Genomic DNA, 11,424 nt, shown 5'->3' on the forward strand with positions numbered 1-11,424 from the left:
GCCAGTCCTCCTCCTCCTCCTCCTCCTCCTCCTCCTCCTGGGAGTTGTCACAGCTGGCGCCACCTGCGCTGGCTGTCGGGAGACGCGCATTCTGTCGCCTTGCCACTGCGAACCCACATCTTCTGGGGCCTTCCGGTCTCGAGCACACAGATAGCGCACACGGTGATCTCTGTTTCGCTTGGCAGCATCTCTTTGGTGGCGCTGACAAATTCAGAAAGGCGTGATCTAATCGGGGCAGTGGCCGCATCGCTGGGTGGACGGCTCTGGCCCCGCTCGGTGTCAGTGAGGAGGCCTTCCCGGGTGAGTCGCTTTTCAGCATTTAATAGACTCAGAAGGGCGAGCAGTAGGCGTTTTCCGAATTTCCCCCCGAGCCCTGCAAATGCACGCGTGCCGGAGTAGCGCCCGCGCCCTGCCGCTGCGGGGGATGGCGGGGACCGAGGTCCGCTGCAGAACCGAGGATGGAACCACGCCGGCCGCCGCCCCCGCTGGGGTGAGTGCTGGGCTTGTGCAGGGGTGGACGCGTGTGATAATCCGGCGAATGGGTCACCTGGTCCCCGTAGGCTGCACCTGATACCTTTGCTCTTTTCTTTGGGTGCTTACCTGTGTCTCTGTCAGCAAATGGGTGTCTTTCCTCATCCCGGTGTGGAGGGCTTTGGCACCCTGTGGGTTACTTTGTGATTCTTGAAGCACGGGGTGGGGACCTGTTAGTTTGGGGGCAATGTTGCTTTTCAGCAGCTGAGGGCTGGGGGAGCCCAGGACGGTCAGCGGCGCCCGAAGTGCCCGTTACATGCGATTCACCTGCCGGGCACTGCGCTAGTGCTCAGTACGTGCTATTTTATCATGTTCTCGCAACATTATTTTAAAGTATCATTAGCCCCATTCTGTAGATTAGGAAACTTAAGACTTGCAAAGAGGACAGAAGTCAGGCTCAAATCATGCACAGCTGTGGATGGCAGAACCAGCGCCCAGAAGGTCCAGTTTCCAAACCAGAGCTCTCGACCGCCGTGCCACACCCGGTCTGCAGACGCTGGCCTCGCTCACACGCCCTCTGCTTTTGTCCTAGGAAAACGAACCGAAGGATGTCACCCTGGGAGAGCGTCGCCTGAGACCTCATCATGCCGGCCTTCCCGCAGCGGCCCGGCAGCATGACAAGGTACTGACACCACGAGTGGACCGTCCGGGGCCTGGGGGAGGGCAGAGGAGTCACCGAATTCCCCCACGGTCGGGGTGGCCCGCGCCCCTGGGCCCGGTCTCTTAAACCTTTCCAGGTTATCCCTGGTCTGCTGCGACTCCACTTAGAAGCCTCATAGGCGCCGTGTCCTACGACAAGGCCACGGTGGACCTGCTGGTGCCCGCACTGTCCCAGTGAACGGCGTGGCCACTGCCCGTGGCTCAAGCCGAGATGCTGGGCCTCCGGGACGCTGCCCCTTCCTCACCCTCATCCAAGTCCCTGCCTCACTGTGTTTTCTGTGGCTCATGGCAGAGTTCCTGACTGAGTAATCTACAAAGAAAAGGAATTTATTTCTTACGGTTCTGGAGGCTGAGCAGTCCCAGGTCGAGGGGCCGCATCTGGTGAGGGTCTTGCTGGTGGGGACTCTGCAGGGTCCCGGAGTGGCGCAGGGTGTCGCCCGGTGAGGGGCTGACTGTGCCCACGTGCCAGCTCGGCCGCTCTGCCTCTTCCCACGAAGCCACCCGGTCCCCTCCTGTGACAACCCATTAACCCATTAATCCACGGATGCAGAGGGCAGAGCCGTCGTGATCCAATCACCTCTTAGCGGCCCCACCTCTCACTGTGCCACGCTGGGGATTAAGTTTCCGACACAGGAAACGGGGGACAGACCCAACCCACAGCTACCCCAGCACCCAGCGTGCCTGGCTCGCTCCACCCCTGCCATTTCCCTTGTCCCGACCCGAGACTGTTTCCTAACTGGCCCGTCTGCCTCCCGTCCTCCTGTGGTCATTGTCCCCGCAGCAGCTGCAGGGATCTTGTGATGCTTCCAACACCTTCCATAAGTAAAACCGAAGCTCCTCCCGGCAGCTGCCATCCCACCCGACCTGGCTACCTGCCGGTCCACCTCTGATCCCCCGCGCTAGCCATTCTGACTTCCTCTCGTCCCTGAGACCCCAAGCTCATCCCGGCACTTGATGGTTTTCTCTGCATAGAACGTTCTAATCCCTCATCTCCAAACAGCCGGAAGCTTCCCACCTTTCCCGTCTCAGGTCAAGCGTCACCTGCTGGTGAGACCGTCCGTCTGGGCTGCCCACCCTAACGCCCTGCCCATCCTCCATCCTCTTTCTCTCTGTAGCCTTGGCCATTCTCCTGGCTTTGAATCTCTTGCAGCTGTCTCAGCCCCTCACGTGTCCTCACACACGCGTGCGTCCGTCTCCCCCACGGGAACGTGGGCGCCTGAGTGCAGGGGCCTCTGCTGTCCCTCCCGTCACGGCCTCTCCAGCACCCGTGCAGGACACCAGTGGGTGCCCAGGACTCCTCAGTCGAGTGACTGACTGGTGGTTTATTTTATTTTTATTTTTTATTTTTTTGAGACAGAGTCTCATTCTCTTGCCCGGGCTAGAGTGAGTGCCGTGGCGTCATCCTAGCTCACAGCAACCTCAAACTCCTGGGCTCAAGCAATCCTCCTGCCTCAGCCTCCCAGTAGCTGGGACTACAGGCATGCGCCACCATGCCCGGCTGATTTTTTCTATATATATATTTTTAGTTGTCCAGCTAATTTGTATTTTTAGTAGAGACGGGGTCTTGCTCTTACTCAGGCTGGTCTTGAACGCCTGACCTCGAGCAATCCTCCTGCCTCGGCCTCCCAGAGTGCTAGGATTACAGGCGTGAGCCACCACGACCGGCCCTGACCGGTGGTTTAGAGCTGCTGGTTTCATAGCTCTACTGATGCACATTTCAAGGAATAACTCAGTTCTAATAACTTAATATAAAAAGTATTGGTTTTCTGATTTGACATTTATTTTCCTGTCTTCCTGTTTTGCCATTTTTTCCAAAAAAGGTGTGTTTCTTCAGAAAAGTACAAGTGTTGATGAGGATGTGGAGAAACTAGAACCCTGTGCATTGTTCTTGGGGACATAAAATTGTGCAACCACTAAGGAAAACAGTATGGAAGTCCCTCAAAAAATTAAAAATAGAATTACATAGGATCCAGCTATCTATGTTCTAGGTTCGTATGCAGAAGAATTGAAAGCAGGGTTTCAAAGAGACATAATTTAATATCCTCATCAACACTTGTAATTTTCTTAAAAAAGAACACACCTTTTTTGGAAAAAAATGGCAAAACAGGAAGACAGAAACGCAAGTGTCAAATAAGAAACCAATAATTTTTATATTAAACCATTAGAACTCAGATATACATCTCTCTCCGTGTTACACATTCACAGTAGCCGAAAGGCAGAAGCAGCCCCACGTCCACAGATGGGTGATGGGCAGACACAGTGTGGTCCGTCCACGCAACAGAGCATTGTTCAGCCTTAACAAGGAAGGAAATTCTCACACGTGCCACAAATGTGGATGAAACTTGGGGACATTATGCTAAGTAAGGACACCAGTCAGCAGAGGACCCATACTGTAGGGTTCCACCTGCGAGGTCCCTAGCGTTGTCAGGTTCGTGGGGACAGAGAGGAGAAGGGGGGTGCAGGGGCTGGGGGGGGCCGGGAAGTCCGCGTTTGACGGGGACACAGTGTCAGTTTGGGAAGGTGAAGAGTTCTGGAGACGCCTGGTAGAGATGGCTGCAGAACAACGTCATTACACTTCGTGCCACTGAGCTGTACACTCAAAAGTGGTTACCATGGTAAATTTTATGTTATGTGTCTCGCACCACAATGTTTTAAAAAACTGGTGTGTTTTCAATACATGCTGACTCCCGGGTTGGTGCCCTGCCCCCGCACTCCCGCCGACCCCACTTTGCGCAGCTGCTGTCCCCGGAGGCTCCGATAAACTTGCTCACGCTGAGCTCCCAGTGCATGATCAGGCTTAGTGACTTCCTCAGCCCAGAGGGTTTTTCTTTAAACAGAAGCAGAAAATGCACAACGGTGGTGGAGCTTCAGGCCTCAGACCTGGGCTGTCGCGGGGCTGGCTGAGGAGGTGGCATCCCAGTGGCTTCCTCCCCTCTGCCCGGCCCCTGCACGTGCTCAAGCTGCTGCGCTGGACTCTGGCCCGGAGAGGTGAGGACGGGCCGGCCAGGCCCTGCAGGCGTGGGGCCCAGGCGGTGGGGTGGCGGCTCTCAGCCCTTGGGGCTCCGTCCCCTTTCCTGGCCGTCTCCTGCTGCTTGACGTCCCTGCTGCAGTAGAATTCACACGGAACCCAGCGGTATTTTTCCCTTGAGGTTTGAGATTCCTTCCCCTGCTCCCTTTTCAGCCAGGCCTTGGAAACAAGGCTGCGAGGCCCAGAGAAGGAACTCGCCTCCCCTCTGCTCTGCAGGGGCACCTGAGGGAGCGAGCGGGCGCAGACGGGGATAGCAGCGCTTGCTTTAGGAGGGGTGGCGAGGCCGCCCAGATCTGCCCGGCTGCTCCAGTCTTCCTCCAGAGCGCGTGGGCCGTCTGTCCGCGAGAGCCCGGGACACTGCCCTTTGGGCCAGCGTCTCTGCCTTTGTGTCCCAGGGCAGCTGGGGGCTGAGGGGCGGGGCTCGCTGGGGCTGGTGACAGATCCACGTTGGGGGCTCGTCAGCAGGTGCCTGCCGTGACTCAGGGGACCCTCCTGGTTCCTGGGAGGACGTTTGGGGATCACCGATTCCCCCATCTGATTCCTGGATTTGCATCTGATTAAGAGGGTGAAATTATCTATCAGAGCCCTTAAGGACGGGTGGCAGGGGACCCCATTGTCAGCTTCCTAGGTGTGAAGGGTGGCACCGGGCTGTCTGGTTTCGCACTGAAGTCCCCAGGCAGGCAGCCTTGGGCAGGACACCGGGGAGCTGAGGACCCAGGACACGGGGCAAAGAACACATCCCATGCCTTTGAAGCCTGCAAACCCAGATTTTTTACTGATTTAAAAAAAAAAATTCAAATTTCTTATTCCCTTGGGGAGGAAGGGGCCTATTAAGCTCCGCCTCCCCCAGCCGGGCCGCTGTTCCCGCAGCAGGTCTGAGGGTCGGGGTTTTCGTCACATTGAGTCGCTGCTGCCAAAGGTTTTAGCTTCTCCTCTACCTGGTGCCACGGCTGCTGCCACAGAAATCTGCATTTTGGAACAGAAACGAGTGGTGCGCGGGTCTGTGCCCCGGGTCATCCGCGTGTCCGTGCGCAGCGGCGGGTCTCGGGGAAGCACTCGGACCTGTTAGCGCCTGGGTTCCGGGAGCAGGTGCTGTGGAGGTGGTTAAGTTCATGACCTGTGAACCCACGACCTATGAACCGCTCTTACCTGCTGGCCGGAAATCCAGGGTTGGCGGGAGACTGCAGACACACGCAGGGATGACGGTCTTGCAACCATGGCAACGTCCCCCTTCTCTTTCTCTTTAAATGAGAAAACGAAAGTTTACAGGGATGACACCCACAGACGTTTGGGATTTTGCGGCTAAGTTTTTGGCTGACAGGTGAGTGCTCAGCCCACGGTTGCACCTGAATATCATTATCTGTTTTGCCTTAGTCGCAAAAAAAAAAAACCGTTTAACAGTGAATTGTTCTTTGCTTTCCTTTTAATCAGAACAAAGCGGTAATTGTCTGGGCTCCCGACTTTGCACGTCTGGGAAGTTTTTGGTTTTGGGGTGTAAGCCTTTTCGAAAATCTCTTCAAGTCCTTTATGTTATTCCTTTAGTGGGAGAACAGCCTGGCTCAGTTCCTGGGAGAACATTCTAGTGCGAGTGCAGAGTGACGGGGATGTGGGCCTGGCTAAAGGGAGGGTTCTCTGGGCATGAAAGGGACTGACTCTGAGCCAGACACGTGGCCGCAGCCGGGGCACCGGGGCGCCTGTCAGCCGACGGCCTCTGCACCAGGCCCCTGGCGTGCGCCGGGCTGCAACGGCCGACGGGGCAGAGAAGAGACTGCACCGGGCACTGTCGTGGGCCATTGGCCCCTGAGATGCCAGCATTCAGGTGGCCCGTCCGAGCCAATATTAGAGCGTTTTTAACTGAGAGGCATCCTCTACCCAGGCAGGGTCAGCTGCTACCGAGTTAGAGCCGCTTTCCCTGGGTGTCTCAGCTGGGATCACTTCCTCTGCATGCAACAGAGACTGGAGCTCAAGACGTTCAGCGGCGGGCGCCTGGGGCAGAGGCAGCTACTTAGAGAAGGAACAGGGACCCAGTGCCTGTCCACCTCGGTTATACGTGGGTGGTGGCGTCTGTGACACCATGTCGGGGGTGTCCTATCTGTAAGGATCTCCTACTGCGGCTGGAAGAGGCAGAGCCAAAGCTCTCTTATGATGCTTTATATTCATGAAGGGGCTTCACCCCCCAGAGATTTCTGCTCGGTTGTCACTGGGGAACTGTGCCACACGGGGTCTCAGTCTGGGTCTCCACAGGAGAGACACTCCAGAGAAGCCACTGAGGAGGAGAATGTAAACACCCGCACGGGACAGTGACAAATGCCCGTGGAAAAGAAAGCATGGCAAAGCAAGGAGAGGGGTGGTGGTGGGTGGGATGTGCCAGGCGATGGAAACAGCAGGTGCAAAAGCCCTGGGGTAGGAATGAGCTTGGCTTGCCTAAGGGACAGGAAGGGGGCTGGAGTGTCCCCAGCATGGCGAATGGTCGCAAGAGGGGAGCAGGTGCATGGGACCAGATCCTGCAGGGCCTTGGAGACCACTGAGGGGTGTGGATTTTATTTTCATTTCCACGGAGACCACAGGTTTCAAGCAGGGAGAGACTGGATTAGGGACATCCAAACATTACCCCCAAGTCTAACTTTCTTGAATAGCTGGAACATGAGAAGTGAAGGCTCGCAGCAAGGCTGCACCCCGGGTGCTCAGGTTCAGAAGTGAAGACTGTCTAATTAAAATAAGTCGTGACATTTCCACCGGGAGCGCTGGGATGTTTTTCCAAGTTCGTTGCCTGATGCATCGCGTTGCAGCAGAATGGCATTCAGATACTTCTTCGAATCAGACCTCGCTCTGACCTCGTAATAACAGCTTTCCCGGGGCTCTGCTCCCACTTAGGAAGGCCAGGTGGGTGCCTTCCTTTCTTTCGGTGCCGCAGAAGTCGTCAGGTTAAACTAACACTCAGTACATAAAGTATTTGAAATAGAAAGGTTTTCTGCGGCTGAAAAACGTGACTTTATGATAGTCTGTTATTGAAGCCATAATTCGTGTCATAACAGTGGGGGCGGAGAAACAGAAGTTACAAGTCTGTTGTTGGGTTCAAATGTGCTGCTTCCAGAATCAACAGGACAGAAACCACGGTAACCTCTCGTCACTGCATGGCCTCACCTGTTTCTCAAAAGCCGTAGGAGAGACTGAGAAGACTGTGCCTCCCCCGGGGATGTGTCCTGAGACCGGAACCAACACAGTTTCTGAGTTTATTGGGGAATCCACGCTAATCCGTGTGGAGTTCTGTTGCCATTCTTACCCACTTTTAAGAAAAGGGGGAAAGTTTTATGCAGAACAATGAGTATACCCAGACAATTTGGGTAACACTTTTGTATCTGTCAGGACTCTCATAGTCACAAAGGACAGGCAACAATTCAAACTGGTGTAAGCAAACAAAGAGAATCTATTGGCTCAAGTATCTGGAAAGGAAACTACAGCCTCAGGCACAGCTTGATCTAGGTGCCTAAAAGATGCCCTCAGGACCCTGCTTTTCCCACTGCGTCTCTTGGCTCTGTGTCCATCTCATGGGTTCTGTCCTCATGATGGCAAGTGGCATGGCAGCTCCAGCCTTTTGTCCTCACCTTTCCAAGTTCAATGGGCAAAGCAGAGGATCTTCCCGGCTCCTACGCAAGTCTTACATCTCATTCTCCAAGGAAGCAATGGGGTCACATGATCTCCCCAACCAATCACATACCCAGGGCATGGGCTTGCACTGATTGGCCAGGCCTGGGGCACACGCCCAGTCCTGAGCCAATCTCTGAGGCTGCGGTGGAGGTGGGTGGGATGTGGAGGGAGGTCGTGTGCTGATTGGCCAGCCCTCATTCAGGTGTGGTCCCCCAGCAGGAGTGCACCTGCCTGGAGGTCCAAGATGGAGGATGAGGGCGGGGAGGAGCCGTGGAAGGAGGTGGAAGGTCTGGGTCCCGAGAGGAGGCGATGGCTCCGCTCCCCAGGTGTGCGGTAACCTTGTCGCCCCCCGTTCCACCTGCAGGTGAAGGCGGAGCATGCCCGGCTCAGCCCCGCGCTCACCGCGGTCACCCGAGAACGCGATTTGGCCGTGAGGGAGAAGCACCCGCTCCGAGCCAAGCTGGAGAACCTAGAACAGGTCCTGAAGGTAGGACGCGGCCTCCGCCCCGGCGGGGGAGGCAGTGGGGGGCTCTTTCTGGAACTGTCATGAAGATTCAGGGCTGTGGGGGCTGTTTTTACCCTTCTTATGGCACAAAAAGCAATAAATAACAAAATTGGAGTGTTTCTGGAAGCAGCCCCGTAAAACCAATCACGCGTTTCCATTTCTCTGATGTTAAACAGCTGAGCGGCGGGGTGCAATGGGGATGCAGCTCGCTGGCGTTGAGACCAGAGGTGGCCGCGTCGTGTTTCCGACTTTGTGCATTTTAAGCCGGTCCCCAGATGTTTAATGACCTTTGTTCTAGAGAGAGTAGCGCAATCAGAAAAGCGCTTTATCGGGGTGCAGGGAGCTGGACGCTCCTCGTGCGTTTCTGATGAGCCGGGATCTCCTTCCAAGTTTAACGGGTGGGTTGATTTGCTACGGATGTCGCTGAGTTAAGCTGAATGAATTCTTTAGCCTTTTTTTTTTTACTTTTGAGTGTTAAAATTTTATTGAATTCTCATAGTGGGAATTTTTTCTTAAAAAAGTAAAAGAATCACTGCTAGTCCTGCTACCCAGGACATGCATTACTCGGATTGTTTGCATTTCACAAGTGCACAAACGCGATTGTGCTGCACTCGCCGAAACTCTCTAAATCAGTGAGCGATTTTACTTCCAGCTGTAGCTCGTTTGGGGGGACGGTTGCTGCTCTACGGGTCCACAGCTGAGTGGCGGCCGGTGATGGGAGGGGCCGCGAACGCTAATGGGTCTGAGGTTTCCTTCTGGGATTAAGTAGCAATGATGCTTGCAGAATTTCGCGAATATCCCCAAACCTCTGAATTTACACTTTAACATGGTGGCGTTTATGGCACGCGAATGACATCTCAGTTAAAAATAAAGAGCCAGGCTGACGGCACTCTAGCCAGGGCAACAGAGCCAGACTCTGTCTCAAAAATAAAAAAATAAAGATGCCCTGTTCTTCTCGCTGCCGACCTCGAACGTGAGCCCAGCTGGTCGTGTGGCTCTCAGCGGAGGAGCAGAGCTGTGGTCAGCGCCGGAAGGCGTGGCGTGGCGTGGCGTGGCGTGCCACTCACGGTGGGGACGGCTGACCACACGGCTTTTCACCACTTGCTCTAAGTTTAGGGTGTAACCCTAAAGCAAGGAGGTGCTACCGCAGAATTACTGAAGCAACTGCCTTGACTACTGGCGGCGTTTTCTGAGCGCACAAAACATGATTTATTCAACCCTCTGCCCCTAGCGGCCGGGACGGGTGTTTGGCGTCTGAGTTTCGTGGCAGGTGGGCCGTGAGTGCAGGGATCTCAGGAGCATAACTGAATATCTGTGGGATTCAAGTAGCCAGGAAGGGTAGTCTAGGCCAGCGGCTCTCAGTGGGGGCACTTTGCTCCCCAGGGGACATTTGGCAGTGTCCGGGGACATTGTTGACTGGGATGACTAGGGAAGGGGAGGCCAGGGGAGCTGTAAAGCCCCCGACAGCAGAGAATGATCGGGCCCCAGTGGCAGTACTGAGGTTGAGAAACCGTGTTCATTTGTTTCCTGTTGCTGCCGGAACAAGTTACCCTGCAGGGCCTTATGGCTTAAAACTCCACCGAGGTGCTGTCTTACGGTGGTGCTGGAGGTCACAGGGCAAAACGAGCCTTCTGGGGGGTAAACCACGGTGTGGCAGGGCTGCGTTTCTTCCCTAAGGCTTTGGGGGAGTCTGTTCGCGACCCGCGGTCCCCTTCAGGGCCAGCTGCGTAGCATCTTCTCTGCTCCTGGTGATGACACTGGGCCCACCTGGGGGGTCCGGGATCCTCTGCCATCTCAGGGTCCTTAGTCGCCTGCAAAGTCCCTCTTGCCAGGTGAGCTAACTTATCCCCAGGTCATTATTCAGTGGCCACGCCCCGGAGTACCTTAGGGAGCTGACCACACACACACTATCCGTGGCAGAGGGGGTCCCATCGCTAACTCCAGAGGTGTGAGATTCCTGTCTCTCCCGCCTGGCCTGCAGCGGCTGCCCTTCCTGCGTGACCTTGGCTTTGAGCCTCACCGTTAGGGCCTCGCACCCGGGCTCTGTCCTCCCGCCCTGCAAAGTGTGCTCTCTGTGGCCGTCCTCCCACCCAGGCTGTTCACACGGGGGGCGTTGCCTGCCCTTGGGAGGACAGACGGAGAGGAGGCCCGTGCAGGGTGGGGGTTGAACTTGGGACTCCCGGCAACGCCGTGACGACATGTAGGGAATGCCGTCCAATAGGGAAGCTCAGCAGAGACTCGGGGCCCCAGGGTTTCACTGGGGGCTGGTCACGTGGGCACCTGTGCCTGGCTCCCGGCGGGAGAGCAGGTGCTCGGTGTAAACCACGCGGTTTGCGCAGACAGTCTGGGCACCCTGAGCCCCTCTCGTCCACTAGGGGATGGTGGGAACCCTCCCAAGCCTAAGTTCCCACGGGGAACCAGCCAGGGGCTGGCCTTGCAAAGAAGAGCAGCCTCTGGCCTGCCGAGTGAACTGGGGTCTGCACCCCTAGCCGGGTCCCAGGGCTGCACCTGGGCTGCGCCAGCACCTGGGTGGGCGGCCCGGCTCTGTTCAAAGTGAGTGCAAAGACCCTGGTAAGCGAATGCTGTGTCAGTGGAAAAAAGACCAAATTCTGTAAAATAATTTTAGAGAGATTTACTTTGAGCCACGCCCAAGAGGCCTTGAGCAGTGGACTCGCAGAGGTTGGGTCACAGTTTGGTTTTATACATTTCAGGGGTTACAGGTAAAGTCATAAATCAATACGTGGGAGGCTATGTTGGTTTGGCCCGAAAAGGTGGGCCATCTCGAAGGGGGGGCTTACAGGTTATAGGTGGGTTGAAAGATTCTTTGGTCTGTAATTGGTTAAAGACATGAAGCTTTGTCTAATTGCTTGGAATGTTTTAACATAGGAGCTGTTTATCAGAGATGAGCCACCTCACATAGACTTCTTGTGTAAATTGAGGACCTGCAGGTTTGTCTTGCAAACCCTTAGGCCTGTTAATGGGTTACAAAGGATGTCCCCAAGAAGGGAGGGGGGCATGATAAGGCATGTCTGACCTCCTTCCTCCTGGCAGG

At 55.6% G+C, this 11,424-nt stretch overlaps 1 protein-coding gene across 1 annotated transcript in view; it reads left to right on the top strand.

The window, feature by feature from the left end:
* The first annotated feature begins 1,121 nt into the window (after positions 1 to 1,121).
* Positions 1,122 to 11,424, top strand: part of RIMBP2 (RIMS binding protein 2) — an 88,905-nt gene continuing 78,602 nt past the window's right edge. Inside the window, exons 1-2 of the mRNA XM_012657652.1 lie at positions 1,122 to 1,153; positions 8,232 to 8,354. The gene's annotated coding sequence lies outside the window, so the exon portion shown is untranslated. The remainder of the gene's footprint in view (positions 1,154 to 8,231; positions 8,355 to 11,424) is intronic.

The sequence above is a fragment of the Propithecus coquereli genome, unplaced genomic scaffold, assembly GCF_000956105.1.
Source record: "Propithecus coquereli isolate 6110/MARCELLA unplaced genomic scaffold, Pcoq_1.0 Scaffold556, whole genome shotgun sequence".
NCBI classification, from domain to species: domain Eukaryota; kingdom Metazoa; phylum Chordata; class Mammalia; order Primates; family Indriidae; genus Propithecus; species Propithecus coquereli.